The sequence below is a fragment of the Bombyx mandarina genome, chromosome 23, assembly GCF_030267445.1.
Source record: "Bombyx mandarina strain Sakado chromosome 23, ASM3026744v2".
NCBI lineage: Eukaryota > Metazoa > Arthropoda > Insecta > Lepidoptera > Bombycidae > Bombyx > Bombyx mandarina.
Genome location: NC_143229.1, coordinates 11,761,065 through 11,785,157, shown reverse-complemented (window position 1 = coordinate 11,785,157; position 24,093 = coordinate 11,761,065).

The window sequence follows — 24,093 nt, the reverse complement described above, 5'->3', positions numbered from 1 at the left end:
CTGTGTCGATCTGACATAGCATATACTTTCTAGTGAGCTGGACTCGATTTGCACCCGAGACGTTCTAGAAAACTCAAGTTCGACGCTAAATCGGAAGTAGGATAAGCCTTCGACATTTATCAAGTGAAGCACTACTCGATGTATTTACGAGCTAATTTATTCAAAAATCTTTCCTGAACCTCACACATCTTTTTTAACCCTCACAACTCAATTTACCTAAAAAACTAAGTACATAAGTACTTAGTTAGACAACTCATATTATATGCATCACACGATCTGTCAGTAGATTCGCGGCTACAAAATGATTGAACTAATTCACTCTCTCAACATTCAGGCTCACTTTATGGTCAGTATTCCTAAGAGTTCCATCTTCAGATCGCATCAAAGTAAATTGCCTATTGGCATTAAGCAGTACATAAGCCGTTATATAAATGCCACGATCCACTTTTTTTTCTTTTGAGTAAAACGGTGAAAACGACAAATTTTTAATCACCACATAATAATTTATAGCTTCATTTTACTACTAAATGTCTGGGCTAACCCTTCTTTAAGGAACCGGTATAACCAGCTGAAGGTCACCAAGCGCCTGCTGACTATGTGCCAGGAAAGGATCCGGAGTTTCTTTGAGCACATAATGCGATCCTCGTTGCACAGCCTGGAGAAACTCACAATTCTCGGACAGATGGAGGGGAAGCGCGCTAGAGGAAGAGCGCCAGCTAGATGGGTTGACCAACTCAAGGAGGTGACTGGAGGCCAAATATGGGGAGCGGTACATATGGCGCAGAACCGGACCGAGTGGAGAAGATTGACATACAGTCACGATCCTCAGCATTGAGGGAACGACCAGAAAGAAGATGGTAAAAAATCTTTGGAGCTCGGATATCGGAGGAAAATGACTAATATATTAGAAACACATTCCAAGTAAGTCTTGACTTATTCAAAACTCCTTCAGCCCTTATGAATGAGCCTTATATGACCTCTAGGCCTATAGGGTTTCTCTGTATTTCATGCCATATATCCGAGGATGTATATATGGGCAGTTCTCTGAGTAATATTTTGAGAATACCCCGTGATCTCATCCAACCATATTATCTAGAACCACTGTATTCATCCGCAGTGCTTTTCCAGATATCTGTTTTTACCTAGCACCATCCAACGTCGGCATGAACTTCCCTCCACGGTGTTTCTCGAGCGCTATGCCATGTCTTTCTTCAAACGAGGCTTGCGAAGAGTACTCCACGGTGGTCACTGTAACCCTTACATTACTGACATTCATGAACGACTTAAACTATCAGGTGGAACGTGCGTTCAACTACCTATAATAGTAATAAAAAATTAAAATATCAATATCACTTTGATAATATGAAAAGGTAATATGGGCGTCCTAAAAAGACTTGAATGAACTGTCTGAGAGAGTCGAGTGTGAGTGCAGTAATGACGTGTGATAGGCCGGAATGGAGATAGAGGACTTGCGACCTCTAATAGTAGAATAAGAGTAAGAAGAAGAAGAAGAAAATTCAATCAATTCCCATATACGTTCTGGTGACGAATACGATTGATAGGCTTCAGATTACGGTCTTCACACGTGAAATCATAATAATGGGTTAACGAAAGTGCAGAAGCTTGTCTGAATTACGAGTCGAGCCCCCCTGGCCCAATGACCGGGAAGTCAAATTATTAATAATCATAATAGATGCCTTTAGGTTCAGTCTAGCCCCCTAGCTCGATAATCGGGGAGGGAAGTTATTGATAATAATAATAGATGCCTTTAGGTTCGTTGAATCACTGGAAGTTATTATTAAGCTCGGTTCAAGATATTTTAGCCTATTTTAGCCCTAAGCGGTAGGCAGCGGCTCAGCTGGGCGTCGGCATCGCTAATCTCCAAGCAACGGTAATCACTCACTGGCAAGCGAGCTGTATGCTCCTCTAACTTTAAATCCAATTAAAAAAAAAGGATATTCAATTTGTACACTGTCTGAACCTTATTGCGCACACGCATAGCTCGCGTTGATGTCTTTTGTGCTTGAATGTAGAGAAAATTAAGTATTTAGATTTCGACACGTGCGCTACTTATTTGAAAATATTTATTTTGCCTTTTATGTAGTTTTTGTCTCTTTGTTGCCGTCTAGAGAGCAATATTTGAAACATTTATTTACATGAACACTCTTGTGAAAAAATCAGTCTAATCCAAACTACCCAGAAATTTTATAAAATAAATCTAGGACCGCAGTGTCATCTACCAGGTCTAACCGTAAAACTCAACCATCCAGGGATCCACTAAAGCTTGCACATCAAAACCTCAAAATCGGTCCAGCCCTTTAGGAAGAGTTCAATAACAAACAAACGTACAGAAGAATTAACTATGATAACACTAATATTATAAATGTGAAAGCTTATACAAATGGTTTTGATATATTTTGCTCTATCGCCCAAAAATGAATTTAAAAAGGTATTTGGATGAAATTTCGTAGAAGATAGCTTAAAATCTAGATTAACCGGAAAATGACAAGACCTGGGTAACTCCGGGTATCTTTACTATCCGGTTTTACATAACGGGTATGTTCCCAGGATTCATGATAGAGGAAAATTTCTAAGGAAGAATCGATAAATGTAAACCATTCGAAAAAGCTCATGGTCTAGCTGGTTTTAAAAACTAAAGTCGACAGACATCACAACCCAATTTGAGACATGAGGTCAATGTAGCAGTTGCATTGTTTATCGGATATCTCACGCTTCAAACCGGAACAATTTGAGGAGAAATACAATTGCCTGACCAGTAAAAATTAGATATACACAAAAATGGGCAAAATGGTCACACATACCCGCGTCCTCTTACTACCTATCCGATACTACTATGTAAGTATGTAAGTATACCACGGAGAGAAGATCTTCCACCGAGCGGGTGATATTGCTCGGTAGACCGACGGTCCGAATGTTGTTGTTCGGAACTTGTATATATTATTATGTAAGCTTATCTTGAAAATGTCGTAAGCGAGATTCAGGCATCTGTCAAATATCTTGTGTTGAATGATTAAAGCCACACTACCAGTTCTTCTTCTTCTCAATCGTGTCACTCTTGACAGAATGGTCGTGGTCGTGTTGAAGGGGACAGACTTGACGCATCTCACGATGTCCCACCATCTCTCCCTGCTCGAGGCCATTCTATGACACTTATTTAGGGAACCTCCACCGCATTTGTGACCTACCATACGACTACCAGTTATTGACATAATAACGTTTTGCGAAGCTATTCCTTCGCCACGGAAGGCGCTCGCGAATGAAATTACAACATAAATCAACGACTTTCGTGAATAATTGTAGTGACAGATGTGAGCGCGGATCAAGTCTGTTCGTCCAGTGAAAGTGTTCGTTGAGAGATGAGCGAATTCATCTCGCATGTTCGTTATGGTCTTATTGTTCGAAATTAACGTGAATGTGTGTGTGTTTTTCGTTCATACAACTTTAAAGGTTCAGAATGAGATACGCTGTTTAAGAATACTGTAATATTTCTCATTGTTTTTAAACTCAACAAAACAAAATTGATTTTTATTTAACACAGAAGGTTATCAATGCGAATGTTTTTTTTTTGTGTGTTACCTCAGGGTTTTTGTCGAGTTAAACCAATTTTGCTGGTTTTATTTGAATTCCCATTTATTCTCATTTAAACTTTATTATAATCTAACCCTAATAAAACGTATTTATTTATTAAGTTAGTTACTTCGTGTATATTGATGATTTAATTATACATATTTATAATTATAATTATTATAGTATATTATATTATGCTTATTGTAGCTAATACAATGAAAACGAATTTGGAATGTAATAATTATAACAACACTTCGCGTAAATGCTGCTGGTAGATGCAAAATCAGAATTATTCATACAACCAAAAGTACGTAATATGTATATCGCGCAACAACAAAATCACTAATGCGCCAAAACGGTTTGTTTGTCATATGCCCAGGCTTGGTTCATAGTGTTTTAGATCAAAATCGATTGACAATTGTTGCAGCAGCCATCTATTGACAAACAGCGAGAACTTAATTCGTAATCATTACAGTTATTAAGCATCTACAAATCGCTTTAAACTTTCGAGTTTATCTATGTTCATACCCGATCCTGTGGACCGAATGGTAAACAGTCGACGTCGCCCTAAGCACCTCACTACGGATCCTCCCGATCCATTAAAGGTGCTTTTAGGTACCTCAAGCACCGATTACCGTTCTCACCGAACCCGTCGCTTGCGACGAAGGGCTCGACGAGTAAATTAACCCATAGACACAGCCCACTGAGTTTCTCGCCGGATCTTCTCAGTGGGTCGCGTTTCCGATCCAGCGAAGCACTGCTCTTGCTAGGGCCAGTGTTAGAAACACTCCGAATTGAGCCCCGTGAGCTCAGCTCTACACGTCAACGCGAAGCTGAAATAGTCTCTCAAGGCTATCAGCATAGGTAGAAAAAAAATATGTTACACATTATTATTTAACAAATTCTTACTAATATACTCCTATTATCGCGATGCTTGCAACGGCGTCGAAATATCGAGAGCCCATGAAATGTTATGAACGTGATAAGAGTCCATTAATTAATAGTGCGTGTCATATCCACGTTTAAAACGGAATTCCAAACGTCAAAACAAAATCCATACCCATACGAAAACAGATAATCTAGTCGCTTTTGGATAGCGTGCGAGCGTATATGCTTACATGTGTCAGGTTATGCAAGTTTGAGAGACAATAAAGAAAACTTACACTAGGAGCGCAAAGCAACACAGCCTAGGCTTAATTACAGCCAAACAGAATGCCAAACGTCAAAATCCAAACCCATACGATAACAGATAATCTAGTTGCTTTTGGATAGCGTGCGTGCGTGCGTATACCTATATTTTCGTGAGTGTCAGGTTATGCAAGTTTGAGAGACAATAAAGAAAACTTACACTACCAACGCAAAGCAACACAGCCTAGGCCTAATTACAGCCAAACGGAATGCCAAACGTCAAAACAAAATCCAAACCCATACGATAACAGATAATCTAGTTGCTTTTGGATAGCGTGCGTGCGTGCGTATACCTATATTTTCGTGAGTGTCAGGTTATGCAAGTTTGAGAGACAATAAAGAAAACTTACACTACCAACGCAAAGCAACACAGCCTAAGCCTAATTACAGCCAAACGGAATGCCAAACGTCAAAACAAAATCCAAACCCATACGATAACAGATAATCTAGTTGCTTTTGGAGAGCGTGCGTGCGTGCATATACCTATATTTTCGTGAGTGTCAGGTTATGTAAGTTTGAGAAACAATAAAGAAAGCTTACACTACGAGCGCACCGCAACACAGCCTAGGCCTAATTACTAGGCCGGTTTAATTAGCGGCGGTGCCCGCAAAACCGCTGGATTTTCCCGTTTTCGCTTAAGGGCTTTGCGGTAGTTTTACGCAGCTGAAGACCGCTTTTGACGTGTGTCAACTAAAGACTGTAAACTAGATTCTAACCGCAAACTTGTCCCTATAAAGTCATATTCGTTGCGTTAAGTCGAATGAGAATGGTTACTAAAAATGCTCTATGAAAAAAAAACAGGTAATACGATCACTCAAGGTGAGTGGCGGCATTTATGTTTTAGATGTCTATGGGCTCCGGTAACCACTTAACACCAGGTGGGCTGTCCACCAAACGAAGCAATAAAAAAATACCCGACGTTGCCCAGTTCATGTTATTTACCACGATAAAAAGTATCTATCATACGTATTAATCTAGACTAAAAAATAACGTTATACAAAATCTCATGAACCCCATTCAGTCACTTTTGCGTAATTGCTACAACGGCTGCCCCACCCTTCAAACCGAAACGCATTACTGCTTCAAGGCAGAAATAGGCAGGGCCGTGGTACCTACCCGACGGGACTCACAAGAGGTCCTACCACCACTAAATCCAGGGTATCTGCTATAACGCCTCCGACAATAAATTCGCTAGTCAATGATTTTACGTATCAACGTTCTACTAATCGATTTGTGGTTTATGAATCGGAGAGTGACGCAGGCAATTCATTACATAGAAAATACATGATTCACTAAATACAAAATGTTCGTTTAGCGATGGTGAAGCCGCGAGAAACGTCTTGTATTAATCATAAAACAATTACGTGAGTCCGTGGCAAGAACGATCCTCTGATCGTTCTTGAAATTGTGCAGCACTTTATCACCTTTTCGACGTATAACAAAATCCTTATAAAAAAATTCGAAATTGTGATTAGAAAGAATTATGTTACATAGAAATTAAAAAAAAAATATTTTACAAGCCGTGGTTTTTTTTTTCCACAGGAGAAAATCTACGGATCCCCACCCGCACGGCAGGTGGGGTATGTGGGAGTCGAACCTCACTAAAAACTCCTGCCGCTCACAGCCGGCGCCCTACACCGGACCGGGCGGGAACCCAGTCGGAGCTATTGAGACGGCGGGACAGGGTTTACGCAGAGCACATTACATCCATCCCGCCGTCCCCCAGACGCCGGACCGGCGGCCGCCAGCAACATGACCGCCGGTTCCCTCGGTTTACAAGCCGTGGTAGCTAAATCTGGTTGCAGATCAATAGCTAAACTAGAACAAAGCTAAACTGATACTGAACTGTCACTTAAGCTTTAACCAGTAATAGGTAAACTAGGAATGTTTGGCATACATACCAAACTAGAAGTTTCGCGAGTCAGTGCTACGTGTAGGTATAGCAAGTGGTTCGGTTTGACAATAAAGGCGCTTAAGTGGTGTCAGGTGAGAATGGAGAGATTTAGATTAGCTCACGTAGCAATGGATTGCCATACACATGTAACTTAACTTCAAACAGTTCAGCTATTTCATTTTTTTTTCTTCTTTCTTTTTTTTTTCGGGCCGGGGGCCGATCCTCCTTCGAGGTCCCCGCGCCTAGGGGGCGCGCGGGGTATGTGAGACTCAACGATCTGCAGGTGTTGAGAGCAGATCGCGGGCCAAAGGATTTTAGGGCCACCCACTAAACGACTCCCCTGCACTCTTACACCCGACGTCCGATCGCCGTCCGGGGTCAGAACCCGTTCAGAGTAGGGGGGTTCCCGCGGTCAACACTACAACCAGACACGCGGCGCCACCCCGAGGACGCCCGACCGACGGGTCGTCGAGGCGATAGTCGACGACCAACGACGTCGGTCTCCGCGGTACGGCGGCCATACCAGGCCGCCCGGGCGGTGCCGCTGGTGTTCCGGGATACCCCGCTGGGTCAGAACCAGCCTGCCGGGTCGGAACGCGATACACCGCCGACCGGGTTGCTCTTCAACAGTATGTTCGGCGACGACAGCGACGACGAAAATGCGGACCGCATCGCAGTCTGCAGCCGCCGACGCGCCGTCCCGTCCTCCTGGTGCCAGCGCGCTAGAGTGACGGTAGCGTGCGGCGCAGCCTCAACCCCCTTAGGTCGCCCCGTGACCATCACCGGGAGGAGACTGCCTCCTCATACAGCTATTTCACATAGCTTAACTTATTACTATTAGTGCACGATACGGCACATAAGCATGAAAAATTACGTCAGCTAAACCAATCTACTTTTTTTTAATTGCTTAGATGGTCGCCGAGCTCACAGCCCACCTGGTGTTTAGTGGTTACTGGAGCCCATAGACATCTACAACGTAAATGCGTCACCCACCTTGAGATATAAGCTCTAAGGTCTCAATATATTTAGTTACAACGGCTGCCCCGCCCTTCAAACCTAAACGAATTACTGCTTCCCTGCCGAAATAGGCGGGGTGGCGGTACCTACCCGAGCGGACTCACAAGAGGTCCTACCACCAGTAATTACGCAAATTACAATTTTGTGGGTTTGATTTTTATTACACGATGTTATTCCTTCACCGTGGAAGTCATTCGTGAACATTTGCCAAGTACGTATTTCATTAGAAAAATTGGTACCCGCCTGCGAGATTCGAACACCGTTGCATCGCAGGATACGAATGCACCGGACCTCTTATCCTTTAGGCCATGACGACTTAACTATACAACTTAACGTTGTTTTTGCGAAAGATTTGTAGAAAAATATATTGACTTTAACTCTTAAACTTACAAGCGCCTGATGATTTAAAAAAGCAACAAGTTGCCTCAATTGTTTTCATCTCCAGCGGATCATTTAAAAATACAATATGACAAACAATTTTAAATTCGAATTCTGAAGAAGAATATTACATAACTTCATTATTCTGAATGAATACAAATGGTGAACATCTCAATGTGTTCATTACCGTAATATCACTTACGTAATGAACATTTTTGAATTCCCAAAATGAACATTTTCAAAGTTTTTAATGGGCACCTAACAACCCGTTCTGGCGAATTGCTTTAATAATACCAATGTAACGAATGAAAGCATTAACGAGTTTTTTAATTACCGTAATAGCGTGTTTGACTAAATGTTTCTTGTTTTATTAGAAGCAAAAAGTCAGTGAGGAAAGATCTTTTTCTAGGCGAACAACAGCAAGTTTACAACCGACTTTGTCTTTATATACATGTGTTTGTATATTATACATGTGTGATTTGGTAGGCTATAATAACAAATAAAGGTTTGAATTATATTTATCTATCTTCTATCTATATATATAAAAATGAATTGCTGTTCGTTAGTCTCGCTAAAACTCGAGAACGGCTGGACCTTGAATTATTTGTGGAAGTCCAGAGAAGGTTTAATAGGTAAATAAATATGAAAATGTTCGGAATTAAATAAAAATAACAATTTTGTTTTCTCTTTGATGTGTCCCCCGTCGGACGGATTCCTTTTGTTTAAATTTATTTTATACAAAAGTTTAGGTTTCTTATTTCTCGATTGAGGCACTACATAGTCTGCCGGGTTGGCTAATTTATGCTGATTAGATTGCAATTCTGTTGTTGGTTGTACACTGGATTCCGCTTACAGAAACTCAACCAAAACTCACTGCCCGGATTCGCGTTGATTATAATTTAACCATTAAATTAACCAAAACTATTACTGGTAAGAAGAGGCCATGGAATCACCAAGTGAATGTCAGCACTCATTATAAAATATGAAAAATAATTCTTATCAAAATACGTAAACGATAATAAAATTAGAGATTTTTTGGTTTAGGAGAAAAAATAAGTATAATATTTAATATAATCAAATGTAAATCATAGAAACGAAAACGGATGAAGGAAAACAAGTATGAAGAAAGATAAGAGAAGAAACAGATATAGTCCCTTCCTATGGCATACCACGTCCACCCCACACAGTGTGGGATAAAAGCTACAAGAAGAAAACGAGATCTTAATTAGAGATTACATAGCAAGCCAATGGAAAAGTTTATATTTCGCGGTAAATATAAGCAGGCTTAGGTCTCACTTAATTAATTTTAAATTTAATTTATTTCCCAGCCTTCTTTGTGAAAGTCTTTCATAATTATACTTAGGACAGTTGGTAGCTTAGGATTTAAGCTCCGAATCAACATTAAAAATTCAGATCAGGATTCCGTTGCCAACCGAGTTTAATATATTCAATTTTTGGGGGTGTGGTTGTGCTTCTTAGAGTATACACAAGAAAGCTATATGTATACTCTAAGTTGTGCTTATTTTCATCTCGTTGCCGTTTCAAACATCGATGTTATTTATCAGAGGTCGTAAGTTTTCAATCAATTTAATGCTTTCAGAGAACATTCTGGAACCATCGAACGTGAAGGCTGTTCAGTTTATTTATAGCGTATAATAGAGTACAATAAAACAAACCGACTAATAAATATGTTTGGCTGCTGCAGAAATTATAAAGTACGAAGGTTATGAATCTCCAGCTCATTTGCTAAGGGACAGCGTAATAGCATTTAATAGATCACCCATGGATGTATGGTATAAGCTACAAGCGTAACAAGTACAAACTACATTGTACTAGTACTTATTGGAGTCACTGTAATTAAATTTTTTTTCAAGTTATATTTTTTTACACGATGTTACACCTTCATCTTGGAAGTTAGTCGTGATCATGTACGAATTGTGTATTTGATTAGAAAATATAGTAGTAGAAATTCGAACATCGGCACAGTCGCATCTTTCCATAAGAATGCACCGAGCGTCTAATTCCTTAGGCCACGACAACCTCAAGGCACGACTGTACTCATTTGAGGATACTCGAGTGAGTATTAGGCCTTACCACAAGTACCGGTCACCGTCCTCGCCGAATCCGTCACTTGCAACGAATGGCTCGACGAGTAAATTAACCCATAGACACAGCTCACTGAGTTTCTCGCCAGATCTTCTCAGTGGGTCGCATTTCGGATCTGGTGGTAGATTCTGCGAAACACTGCTCCGGTTTGAGCCCCGTGAGCTCACCTACACGCTAAAGGGAAGCTGAGATAGCAATCAGCATAGGTAGGTAAAAAGAGAAAAGAAAAAAACCATAAGTAAATCGTATTAATTGACGTTACCGGATTACTCATTAATCTAATATTTATAATCTGAATAGCTTGTCGTGAATTACGATAATTTGGAATACAAGCTAAGCAAATAAAACGCTATAAGCCTATACCTTACATGTACACAGTATAGACTTCCTTCAATGAATAGGTACAAGTCGAAACAGTGGACATTAATCGTCTTATCTAACGAGTACGTACTCGCAATCTGTCTCTACGATATAATCGCAGAATATACTATGATTTGTCACAAAACCTATTGTAAATCGAATATGAAAGGCAATTGGAATAATAACGTTTTTTTTATTCAAGTCAACATACACAGGCTTTTTTAAAACATCGATAAATAATACTAAATAAAGAAATAAATGAATGTTATGTAACTGGGAACAAACCGCGGTCATCCGCCCTCAAATTAAAATTCCTTGTGTTAGGGGTACCAGAGACTGAGATACATACATATATACGTTGAAATATATACATATACGTAAATGGTAAGAGATGTAAATAGATTTTTTTTTTTTTTTTTTAATAAATAAGTATTTACTAACAAACACGCCACGTTAACTGGTCCCGTGATAAGTTCGTAAAGAACTTGTGTTACAGGTACCAGGTAACGGAAATAAATGTAAGATTTTTTATTATACACATACATATATTTAATATACATCCATAACCCTGGAAAAGACATTTATATTTACCATACAAATATCTTCCCTTGGCGGGATTCGAACCCGCGACCCCCTTGTGTAGTGACCATGTCACTTACCACTACACCAGAAGGCCGTTAAAGAGACGAATCCCCATGCGCTGGACTGATCAGGTGAAAGACCTTACTGAAACCCTTGTAGGTATACAGTGTGGGGAGCTTAAACGACGAAGGGAACATCTTCCACCGAGCGGATGATATTGCTCGGTAGACCGGCGGTCTGAATGTTGTTGTTCGGAACTTGTATATATGCAGGCTTATCTTGAAAATTTCGTAAGCGAGATTCAGGTATCTGTCAAATATCCTGCGTTGTATGATGGCTACCGCCACAACCCCACTTAACGAGTGCGTGCGCCAAGCCTCCGTTCGTAAACTATAGCAAACTTCTGTCAACTTTAATAAACAAGAATTCCACATGACCACGACTGCACTGCCATGAGCAACCGACTATGACGATGATATACATATATATATATATAATAAACATCCAGGTAAAAAGAAAAAAAAACCTATTCATCACACGAATGTATGCCCGATGCGGGAATCGAAGCCACGACCCTCGGTGCAACAGTCCGTTACGCTAACTATGCACCACCACGACCACCATGAATGTACCGACCACCGATTCGAGGTGCAATTTCGACGTTAAATAAAATGGCTTTCAAGGTGGCGTTGGCTCTATTGTCTATTTTACAATATATCATTAAATCGATACATAAGTATAACAAGATTGAACTATAAGAAACTGCGTTATCGTTCATCAACCAAAGACCTGCTCGTACTGTTGACGGATAAAACACAAATTGAAGCCTTAACAGTAATAGGGATTACAAATTGCCATCGTATTTGGGTATATTTTATACTCGTAGAATAGAATAGAAGAATAGATTATATAGAATTTACCAAAAATACTCTTACTTTACTAGCGGTAGGACCTCTTGTGAGTCCGCACGGGTAGGTATCACCATCCCGCCTATTTCTGCCGTGAAGCCGTAATGCATTTCAGTTCGAAGGGTGGGGAAGCCGTTGTAACTATACTGAGACCTTAGAACTCATATCTCAAGGTGGTGGCATTTACGTTGTAGATTTCTATGGGCTCCGGTAACCACTGAGCACCAGGTAAGCCGTGAGCTCGTCCACCCACCCAAGCACATAAAACTAAAAAATAAAAAAAACTCTTAAACACGTGCAACATATTTACGAGCGTTCTCCTTAGTTTATCAATCGTTAACCAGAGAGTCAAACTAAGCAAAGAAATTGTCCCAAAATAACATGTTTACAGCGTTTCTCAATAATTATAGAAAACAATCCTATCTAACAATGCAACATAGAATTCTACGTAAATGAAATCGAGATAAAATCACACGTAGTAGTGGTTAAGCAGACATAACGCTTCGCGAGTTAGCTCGTCACGCAGTCACAGAGAACAAACCTTAATTGCCGCTAATCGTGAACACTATCTAGATACTCTCGCCGCTCGTTAGCGCTAGATACAGACGAGATAAGATCGAGATTTATATTACAACGCGACAATAGTAGGGACTCGCAAACAATCGAATGCAATCAATTCAGTTGTTTAATGCGCCGTTGATACGTTTGTAGGAATTAGCTAAAGTATTAAGTTACCAGTCGTATTGCTTTTGCAACGTTGAAATCGGAAACTCATTGTATACGAATGATAATTTTATTGCAAAGCGTAGATCATAAGCGGAATCTCAGTTGAATTCTCAAGGAAAATTTCGCAGCAACGTCAAGAATAAATTTAGTTTAATTGTTTTGATTTATAATAGAAAGCACTAGGCCGAAACCATAAAACCAACAAAGCCCAACGTTTTAATTAGCGTATTATCTCCCGCTGAAAACAAACTCTTAAAATGTTTGCTATCTGAATGTTACAGATTGTTAATTTAAAAATACGCTTTCTGCCCGCCTCCGATCTGCGCGGTGAAAGTCACTCGATTTTTAGGACGTGTCCATTGTTGTTCTCGCTCGGCATTACGAATAAATAGTAATTAAACGTTTACATATATTTACATTCCGTGACCGATAACGCGATTGTCAGTAATTAAGGTATTATGTAAACGAAATAATTTTTGTTAAAACGTTATTCATTAAAGCCTTTACGTGAGTCGATGAGTAAAGTGATATGAATATTAATTTGTGTGTGTGTGTGTGTGTGTGTGTTTGTATGTGTGTGAGCTATCTTTGTAATGACTATAATGAACATGTTCAGTAACAATTTTGTAAATTCGATATTAATATTTAATATCATCTTTAGATAGAGGAGATTAGGACGCAATCTGTATCTCTATCTATGCCCTACGCGGCGCACTGAAGTAATTACGTCGATTTCTGTTACTAAGCGCCTGGATTGCCTAATTATGTCTTCTTTTATATTTAGTTTATCCATTTTAGTATTTTAGGTCTATTTAGAAATAGAATCGTTCTCAGTATGTTTAGGTTTGTTTTTCCCAAGGTCTACAGGTATTTCGGGGCCTTGGTAACAGAAATCGACGTAATTACTTCAGTGCGCCACGTAGGACAACGGTGACCCATATGGCAGTCAGAGGGTTAAACAATTTTTTTTTTTATTGCTTAGATGGGCGGATGAGCTCACAGCCCACCTGGTGTTAAGTGGTTACTGGAGCCCATAAACAACTACATCACCTTGAGATATTAAGGTCTCAGTATAGTTACAACGGCTGCGCCACCCTTCAAACCGAAACGCATTACTGCTTCACGGCAGAAATAGGCAGGGCAGTGGTACCTACCCGTGCGGACTCACAAGAGGTCCTATCACCAGTAATTACGCAAATTATAATTTTGCGGGTTTGATTTTTATTACACGATGTTATTCCTTCCACTTTCACGAAGTCAATCGTCAACATTTATTAAGTACGTATTTCATTACAAAAATTGGTACTTGCCAGCGGGATTCGAACATCGGCACCGACGCATCGCTGGGTACGAATGTACCGGCCGCCTTAACCTTTAGGCCACGATGCCTTTAAAACTACTAATGCCTATAATTCTGCCTATTCTTATATTTTATAGTGAGACATCTGCTAGAAAAACAATGGAGTTTTGTCTTAAGACAATAGTCCGCATTGATAGTGTGTGTGACTTTTAAGCTATTGCATAGATTTTATCGCGGGCCTTGGGCGCGGCTTGAGAGCGGAATCGTGAAATTCCGTAACGAAAAAAACCTTCCACCCCTCACTACGCCTACTATGTAGCTCGCGTTCAACACATTCACACGTTGCGCTTGTGTAGTGTTTAAAGTAAGAAGTCTAAACACCGATTTATGTACTATCAAAGTATGTTATATAATTTCGTGGGTAACACAACGATAGCGCCATTCAGATTTTGCGTCAAGGTGACATCCATCGGCGACAAACGGAATTGTAAAATAGAAAATTATATCACATTACAATGCGTTGGGCGTGCCATTTTCTATCGCTTAGTCGAAGAATTTTATTACTACTCCTACTACTCATTCAGTGATTGGAGTGGAATTAAAAAATAAACTAGCTAAACCGTTTATTCTGGGTAATATTATAAGGAATAAGTATATAAGTATAAGTATATATTAGTATAGACATAGACAATAAAACTGTTAACCAAATTTTTGTATTAGACTATTTGACCTCGTCCTTCGGGCGAACGGTACAAATAGGTACATCTGAATTGTATTAAGCAATAAATTACGCAACGTACCTTTCTCGCATACGTATAAATACATTAGCCAAACCGCTGTAAGACAGGTTGAAGTTTAATTATAATAACGTCGCGTAGCGGTGTCGGGCACACGATGTGTTGCCATGTAATCGTTTGTCCTGAAATTTCAGTACTTCGGTGATGGAATTAAGATTTAATGAACTATTAATTCGGGAATATTGCTCTGATGATAATTGGGTGAGGAAAATTCAACAATTTTTTTAGAGGTGAAATTTTGGGCGCGTTGAGATTAAAATTTAATTTAATTAAATTTAACTCGCGACAGATTCGTTACGGCTAAAAAGAAAAGATACAATTTAGGACGAGCGAGAGTGAGAAAATAGAGCGTCTCGCGAACCACTCGACCGTGGAATGAGGGAAAGGACAAAGCGATCTAGGTCGTTTCCCTTACGCACAGCATTCCCCATTACAAGAGAAATATGATTTAAGAATGAAAAATTATGAAAACCACAATACTATACACCGCAAAAGAAGTTACACTTCTTTCACGTGCACCAAGTTGCGCGTGCCCCATTTTAATACTTTTATTAGCTCCAGATCCAGTTATGTATGTTAGTATGTAACGGAATCTTTGAACATGATTTTGACCGCCTTCAAAACGTCGAACTAACTCGAAATTTGGTATACTTATTAACCGATGACAATTTCATATTTAAAAAAGAATATAAAAAATTGAAATTCAACTAAAAAATGAAAAATAAATAATAGTTTAAAAAAACTAACAAAATACGCTTTTATAGAAAAATGGGGTGCATGGTATCAGTAGTTAGAAATATTTTATGAACAGATATGAGTAGAAGGGTTATTTTGATAATATCCTGAAAAACACCCCACGCTTGTTTTACAATAAAATCATTTTTTCTTACACTATTTTTAATTCAAATTTATTTAAATTTATTTTCAATTTTTTAGGTGGATTTTCTTCAAAAGCGTATTTTGTTAGTTTTTTTTATTTCTTCTTTACGCTTACGATGTACTACTGTTATTGTTAATGTCTTGAGAGTCGCCTGCTTTTTAACACGCTTTTATTAGCTTGGTGTGTATGTATGTATTTAATGAAGGAACGAAATTTTCGACTACCTCGCGAAGTTAAATTGAATTGAAAATTTGCACACGCATCAAGAACTTTCCTTCTAATATTCTAACCAGTGTGTTACAAAAAGATAAAAGTAATTGAGAGTTCGATTTGCTGCTTAGGCGGGCTTTTTAAGGACACATACATATATAGGTATTTTTATACTAGGACAAAAATAAATCCATAATTGTGTTGAGATGTGACTTTTTTTATTGCTCATGTAAGTAGACGAGCATACCGTTCACCTGATGGTGAGTGGTACCTGTCGCTCATGGACGTCAGCAATGCCAGGTGCAGAGTCAAGCCGCTGCCTGCCGTAAAAATGAGTTGTAGTATTGATTTCATATGAATGCATAGCGTATTCTTCTGTCCTTTAAAACCAAATACACGAGTGCTTGTCGGCACGCTTCACTTATCATGTCATTGAAAAAAAACGTGCACAATAAGTTCCTATTTTATTTCTCTCCTATGGTAGCCCTGTAACACGTGTCATTACCATAATTTCAAGGGGCCATCGTCAATGTGACAAGGAGTAGCGGTGAGCCCCCTTGTGGCCGAACACGAAATAGCCTCGGTTGTTCGCAATCAAAAAGTAGATCGCTAGGTTGCGTAATACGTAGACATTATTTATGGATGTGTTTGCATAGAATAGGGTTGTGCGTTGGGAGTAATGTAAACGGGAAAATCTGCCACCGAGCAGGCGAAATTGCTCGGTAGACCGACAGTCCGATTGTAATCGTTCAGAACTTGTATATAAACTTATCTTGAAAATGTCTCTAGCGCAATTCAGGCATCTGTCTTTAAAGAGACATGAGAGAGAGAGAGAGACAGAGAGAGGGAATGCGGCTATACACCGTGAGGCATGGGGTCCACGGCTGTCCCATCATGCTAACTAGAACACACTGCTACTGGGTTGGAATATGGAGAGTGATGGTATCTATTGGACTTTGCAAAAATAAATGACAATGTGAATGAGTAACACTATTGACCTGTGACCTCATGTCGATCTAATACAAAAATAACTTAACACAAATTCAGAATTCTTTATCGTCTACCATATCCATCAGTCATCTTAACCGAAGCCGGCATTTGATTGATGACGCCACAGTCTACAATTTAGGAGTTATTCACGATACGTGTTACGTGTCACGCTCAATTTTACACCATTTACGACAATTATCTGATAGTAATAAATCTATATTGAACATTTTAATGTTATTGAGCCTTATTGCACTAAAAATATTAAATATCAAGACGAAAATTACTAAGCAAATACTGTTTATAAAAACCCATTATAATCCCAAAGCCTTTCTTCATCAATAGTATATTGAAGAATATTCTTTATCATTTTTCTGGTCATATTAATTAGACAACAAATCTATAAAAAAAGAATGTTCATATCAGAGTCAATGGTCCTATTGATTACTTAAAAGTACCGGGGAAGGTTTTTAAAATATAAATATAATTTCGTTAAACAACAAGTATGTAATTTCATCCTTTATTAAGCTATTGCATAGCTTTTATCGCGGGCCTTGAGCGCGGCGACCGAATCATGAAATTCCGTAACGAAAAAAGCCTAACACCCCTCACTCCGCCTACCATGTAGCTCGCGTTCAACACATTCACACGTTGCGCTTGTGTAGTATTTGTGAATAAGCGCGTGGCGTGACGTCACACTGCATGCGCATTATGACAAGTCTGCCCATCTCTCTCTCTCGCGCGGTCTAGCTTATGAGTGTGAAGGGGACAGTTAAGATTTTGCTTTTATTTATGTTTAATATAGCGGGGTCTTGTTTTATTATTGTTTTAATATTAAATTATCATTGTCTAATTATAATATCATAAGTTGACAAAAAATGCTATGCAATAGCTTTACCGTGGCAGTTCCCGAGTGCCACACGTTTTTTTAGGAATTCCAATTATGCTAACAAATAATACGTATGAGTTCCGCTATTTGAAATGCAAGTTCGATGATCGAGTAAACTTCAAATTATCACCTTGAAAATTCACAACATCATTAAGCTGTTCTCCGAAATCCGTAATACGAAATTGAAATTCGAGTCGACAAATGTGGAGATACAATTTTTCATTGTCCTTTTCCCCGCAATATTCTCAAACGTCGGCCATCGCAATAGAATCTTTCGCGAAACAAATCCGAGCTGACACTCTAAAGCGGTTCGTACTCATGAATTTATTCAACGTGCGATTTCTTCTCACTTTCTTTGTTTCGGTACAATTTTTAACGTACACAGCGCGATCATTAATTCCGGCGGACATCCTAGAATTTCACGCTTGTAGTTCCTAGTTATTTTTCTGCTAAAACCAACACTATTTTAATACGTTTTTATTAGCTTCAGACGTATGTATGTTAGTATGTTATTATGTAACGTAATATTTGAACATGATTATGACCCCTTCAAAACTTTGGATTAACTCGAAATTTGATATACAGTCAAAACCGTTTACTGCGACATCGCTTAATACAACATGCCGGTTATAATAACCAAGAACAACGGTCCCGGCTGAATGCCATATGACCGCCTTATTAAAAATATTGCTTTCTACGACATTGGTAATAACGACATACCTCATAAAACGACCACATTTAACTAAACTTTTCGGAGAATTAGATCTGTTAGAACGACCGGCTAAGCTGTATTGTAAACAATTTGAATAGGTGTCCACATTTGTTTTCAATGGCTTTTAAAATCAGGAAAGAAAACAATAGGATTTAGTTTAGTGTAAGGTCTTTTCTAATTCTTAGAAACAAAACACATGCATGCAGTGGAATCAAAGACCGCTTCTTCATATCTCTTCAGTTAGTTTATTACTTATCCATACACAAGACGAACCAAAACTTTGTGGAGTTATTCGTGAAACTTTCAAAATGTCGCAAAGAAAAAGAAAACAAATTAATATTGAAGAAAAATCGCGTATTATGTAAATATATTTTTCCAATAATTCCCTATCGATTTGTTTGCACTTGCACGATACACATTAAGCATCACCGGTTGTTACGACTATCGGTTTTTACGACTGAATATGAGCAGTCCCTTCGATGTCGTTATAACAGATTTTGACTGTACTTACTTATTAAGGACCGATGACAATTCAATATGTAAAAAAAATTGAAAAAAAATTGAAAAAATTGAAATTCAATTAAAAAATTGACTTTTCAGGATATTATCAACATAACCCTTCTACACATATCTGTTCATTAAATATTTATAATTACTAATACCATGCACCCCACGCTTTTTTTACAATAAAATCATTTTTTCTTACACTATTTTCAATTAAAAATTTATTAAAATTTATTTATATATTTTTAGTCGGATTTTCTATAAAGCGTAATTTGTTAGTTTTTTTAAACTATTATTTATTTACTGTTATTACTTGATTCATTCTTTACAATCGAATGAATAGAACTAAATAGGTTTTTAATTATGCTTTTTCTTTGTTTCATTCAACAGTTTCATAGAAATGAAGAGTAAGTAATTTGAATAATATTACCAATCGGTTATCAAACTGCATATTAATAATATTAAATAGGTACTTTGTTGATTTCTCCCTTGCTCATCTCTCATTCATTCATTAAGAAAAAATACCAAAAAGCTTCTACTAAAAATCGCTTTGTTGGATACTTTCAAGTAGTCATAATTAAAATTACTTTTACTATCTCACGCTTACTTTCCTTACTCCTTTTTATTATTTCCAACGTTACGAATAATTTACAGTTTTCGTGGTAACGGACTACGTTATCCCATGACTTTAACGCCGATTCAAAATTCAGCTAGATATCTAACAAAATTAGACATGAATCCCAATGGTTGCTTTCTTTAAAATTTAGTACCATGTACATAACCACAAAAAATAATTTAAATTGATTAATGGTTCTAAATTGAGGTAGTCTACTAACTAGTAGCTACCACCATGAGGTAGTCTGCCAACTACCAGCTAGTATACCAACACAGTACCATCGCCAACCGGCATTTACTAGTGGTAGAGCGAATTATAAGTCCTAGGTACCTAGGTACTAAGATTATTCCATCAGATCCAATAACCCTTGCATTAGACTCCGGTAATACGTCGAACTCGGCAAAGAGTTCGACATGCAACCTAATCTAACAATCAGACCGCGGGGTTTCTCGCTGGATCTTCTCAGTGGGTCGCGATTCCGATCCGGTAGTTAATTCATCAAATTCCGCCCCACCTGGCTGCGCCCTTGCTCGCCCACCTGTCCTCGTGAAACTGAAAAGGCCTCCGAGTCACCAGTAATCCCTCAATCATAAAAAAGTATTACCAAGATTCTGACTATGAAGTGGCGCCATGGCGGTGTGACAGCCAGTACACAATGCAATGGAGTATTCGATTTCGTGTAGGAATGCGGGTGGAGGCGTTGTATATCTATGCTTCTTCGTCTATTTACGCAATATATTTTTTATTAATTTATTTAAATCAGTACACCTATACTTACAGTTAAAAGAATACAAAACAAAAGAGTGTCTGTATTACAGACTACTGACTAAAGATATACATACTTTTATTTGAAGCATTATTAAAATGACTTGAGATTATGAAAGACAACAAAACAAGAACAATGACAAAAATATAATTTGTTACTATACAAATATTTGTAGGTAGTCTTACATAAGATATTACTACATTGCCGCTAGCGATTAACCCATTTCACAAACATTTTCCTATCCACAGCCACCGTCTTAACTTTCTGGAAATGCCTTTGACAGAATCCCGGGCAGAAATTGTCTTTGTAAAACTTCCTAATTGCAATTTAAAATTTTGACAAAGCGCTATTTACGCCGCGCCCTCTGAAATAATCTGGCGTATTACAAACGATGGACTTGTTGCTATTTATTTTGCTTAGGAGTTTACGCGAATGTTTATCTAATATATAAAATTCTCGTGTCACAATGTTCGTTCCCATACTCCTCCGAAACCGCTTGACCGATTCTCATGAATATTTTTATGCATATTCAGTAAGCCTGAGAATCGACTACTATCTATTTTTCATACCCCTAAGTGATTAGGGTTGTCCACCCCTAACATACTTTTTTATTTGGACTTTTTTTTTGTTATAATGAGGTATTATGTGGTTGAATGAGGTTTTGTTATTTTTATTATATATTCCCTCAACGTTCACAGCGCTACATGCCTCTTTCACTCATTTACCACATCCTTACACACTTACAATAAGTTAGTTTTTTTTCTACACTAGAAATTCCCTAGAAATCTTATATATGGCAAAACAACGTTTGCCGGGTCAGCTAGTTATTTATATTATTCAAAATTGTTCAGGAACTTTTTGTCAGTGTGCAATACAATCCATTCGCCACTTATATACATTTATATTCAAAAAGTAAAACATTGTAAATAGTATATAATTGAGAAATGTTTTTTTTATTTTATTTCGATTAGCTGTATGTATTTTCATAAAAATGCTAGACAAAATATTAGAATTTTATAAACGACAAGATGTCAAAAAGTTATCGAACAACATGGTACCTACATACTTTAGTTAATTGTAAATAAACTATATTAAAAAACGATGTGAATTTTCTTAAAAAATGCGAAGTAACTTTTTCCCCAACCTATAAGTTATGCCGCAATAGACATAGACATATGCTGTCACGACACTTTTTGTAAATAATAATGTGTTCTACAAAGTCGTAGTACATTATTTTATTCTATCAGCAATAGTTTTCGCAGGGCACGCGATGTAAATTATATTTTACGTATTTTTTTTACACCTTGGGTTACATTATTGGAGTTTTAGTAAGGATCCCTAATTTTTTTCAAAAAAGATTATACCCTATGTCACTCGGGAATGGTGTAGTTTCCAAACAGTGAAGGAATTTTTCAAATCGGTTCAGTAGTTTCGGAGCCTATTCAATACAAACAAACAAATAAATCTTTCTTCTCTATAATATTAGTATAGAAAACATCAATCTAATGCCGCCTTCATACCTATCGATCAGATACTTCTTGTAGTATATGTCTGCACGAGTCGGGCTTAACATCCCGCCTGTTTCCGTCGTAAAGCAATCACTTAGATCTCAGTTACATATTTATTGGACGTGACCACATTTTAACTGGAATTCAATAAAAGTAAAGCATCTACATTTTCCCGGGATCAAGACTTGCTAGTGTCACTATCTGCTATATAAATCAGTCGTATTGTTGATCCTTTGAGACGTAATATCGCAAACAAGCGAACACACTGTCATGACGTATTGTATTTATCATAGCAAATATAAACCCATCGCCGGCATTTAAAAACGATGATAAATATCCTATTATGTAAACATAGGATAATTAAGATTATTAACTGCCTTTGTTGAAATACAATTCAACAACATCCATAGTGTTTCATCAATTAACATTAACTTTTTTTATCGCTTAACGGTTGGATGACTTCGCAGTCTGGTCTCAAAGCCTCTACCTATGTCCATAGACATGAATTCTAAGTCTTAGTTTTTTAATCCAACAGCTGCCACATCCTTCAAACCGAAACGCATTACTGTTTCACGGCAGAAGTACACAGGGTGGAGGTGCCTACTCGTGCCGGCTCACAAAACTCCCTACCGCATGTAAAAAGTTTATTTTTACTGCCTTTTCAGGCATACGGGCTTACGGCTCATCTGATGGTAAGCGTTTACCGTCGCTCATGGACGTCAGCAATGCCAGGGGCAGAGCCAAGCCGCTGTCTACAATTGAGTACTCTCCGCAAGTCTCGTTTGAAGAAGGACAAGTCAAAACGCTCGAGGAACACCGTGGAGGGGAGTTCAGTCCAAACCCGGATGGTACGTGGCAGAAAAGATCTTCGGAAAAGCACTGTCGATGAACGCAGAGGCTCCAGATAGTATGGATGAACTCTGCTCCAGTGGCGGGAGGTGAGATGGTAAAAAAGTGATAGGGTATTATCTCGAATAATTCCTCAGAGCAAAAAAGTCTGAACTAACGATTTTGCGAGATCATTGTCATGTTAATACCAATAAATGTTTCTGTCCCTGGTATATCCAAAGTCTATTATTATTATTATTAACACTTTATTTCAGTTTTTTTTTTTTTTTTAAAACCATAACATTTTGTTAGTAATAATTAATTATAATCTATGTTAGTAACTTAAAAAAAAAATCTAACATGATGAACGACAATAACCTCCTACCGTCGCAAGTTCCAGTTCCGTCGACGTGAAAAATTAATTACACAAACTTGTAGATAAAAACTTCATATTATAATGTGTAAACGTAACTTTCACGAGTTTGAAAGATCAACTATTCGACTTTCCATTTAGATTTTCCATCTATATATCCGAGCGCATTTCTAGACTACAAACTTGAAATGCTTTAATGCCGGCTTTACTCAAATTTATATTCGGGATCAAAACGTACCGCCGTCTTTGAATCTAAAAATCCGGCGCCTTTCGCAGCAATTGAGAATAAAGTCCGGGACGTTTTATCTCGATAGGAAAAATACCCTTATGAGAAAGGATATAGTGAACATAATCGTTTAGCAACATTTTATATAAAATTGGAAACGATATATCAAATTGAAATGATATAAACGAAGCATTTTGCCTTTTTTTATTGCTTAGATATGTGGACAAGCTCACAGCCCACCTGGTGTTAAGTGGTTACTGAAACCCATCAACATCTACAACGTAAATGCCATCACTCAGTCTTACTTTGATATTTATAGTTAGTTAGTTATGCATAGTTTGCGATGTTGCCCACCTTGTATCTCAAGGTGGGCAACAACAACGTTGGCCTCATTACTTTAATACTGAACAAACAAACTCTTCGCGGCAGAAAGCCCTTTGAAACACCTTTGAAACTATCTGGTCACAAACAATATATTTTCATAAAGTGTTTTGTTAATGACACAAATGTAATTGTCAGAACGGCCGTCTGGTGTAGTGGTAAGTGACATGGTCACTACACAAGGGGGTCGCGGGTTCGAATCCCGCCATGGGGAGATATTTGTATGATCAATATAAATGTCTTTTCCAGGGTTATGGATGTATATTAAATATATGTATGTGTATAATAAAAATCTTACATTTATTTCCGTTATCTGGTACCTGTAACACAAGTTCTTTACGAACTTATCACGGGACCAGTTAACGTGGC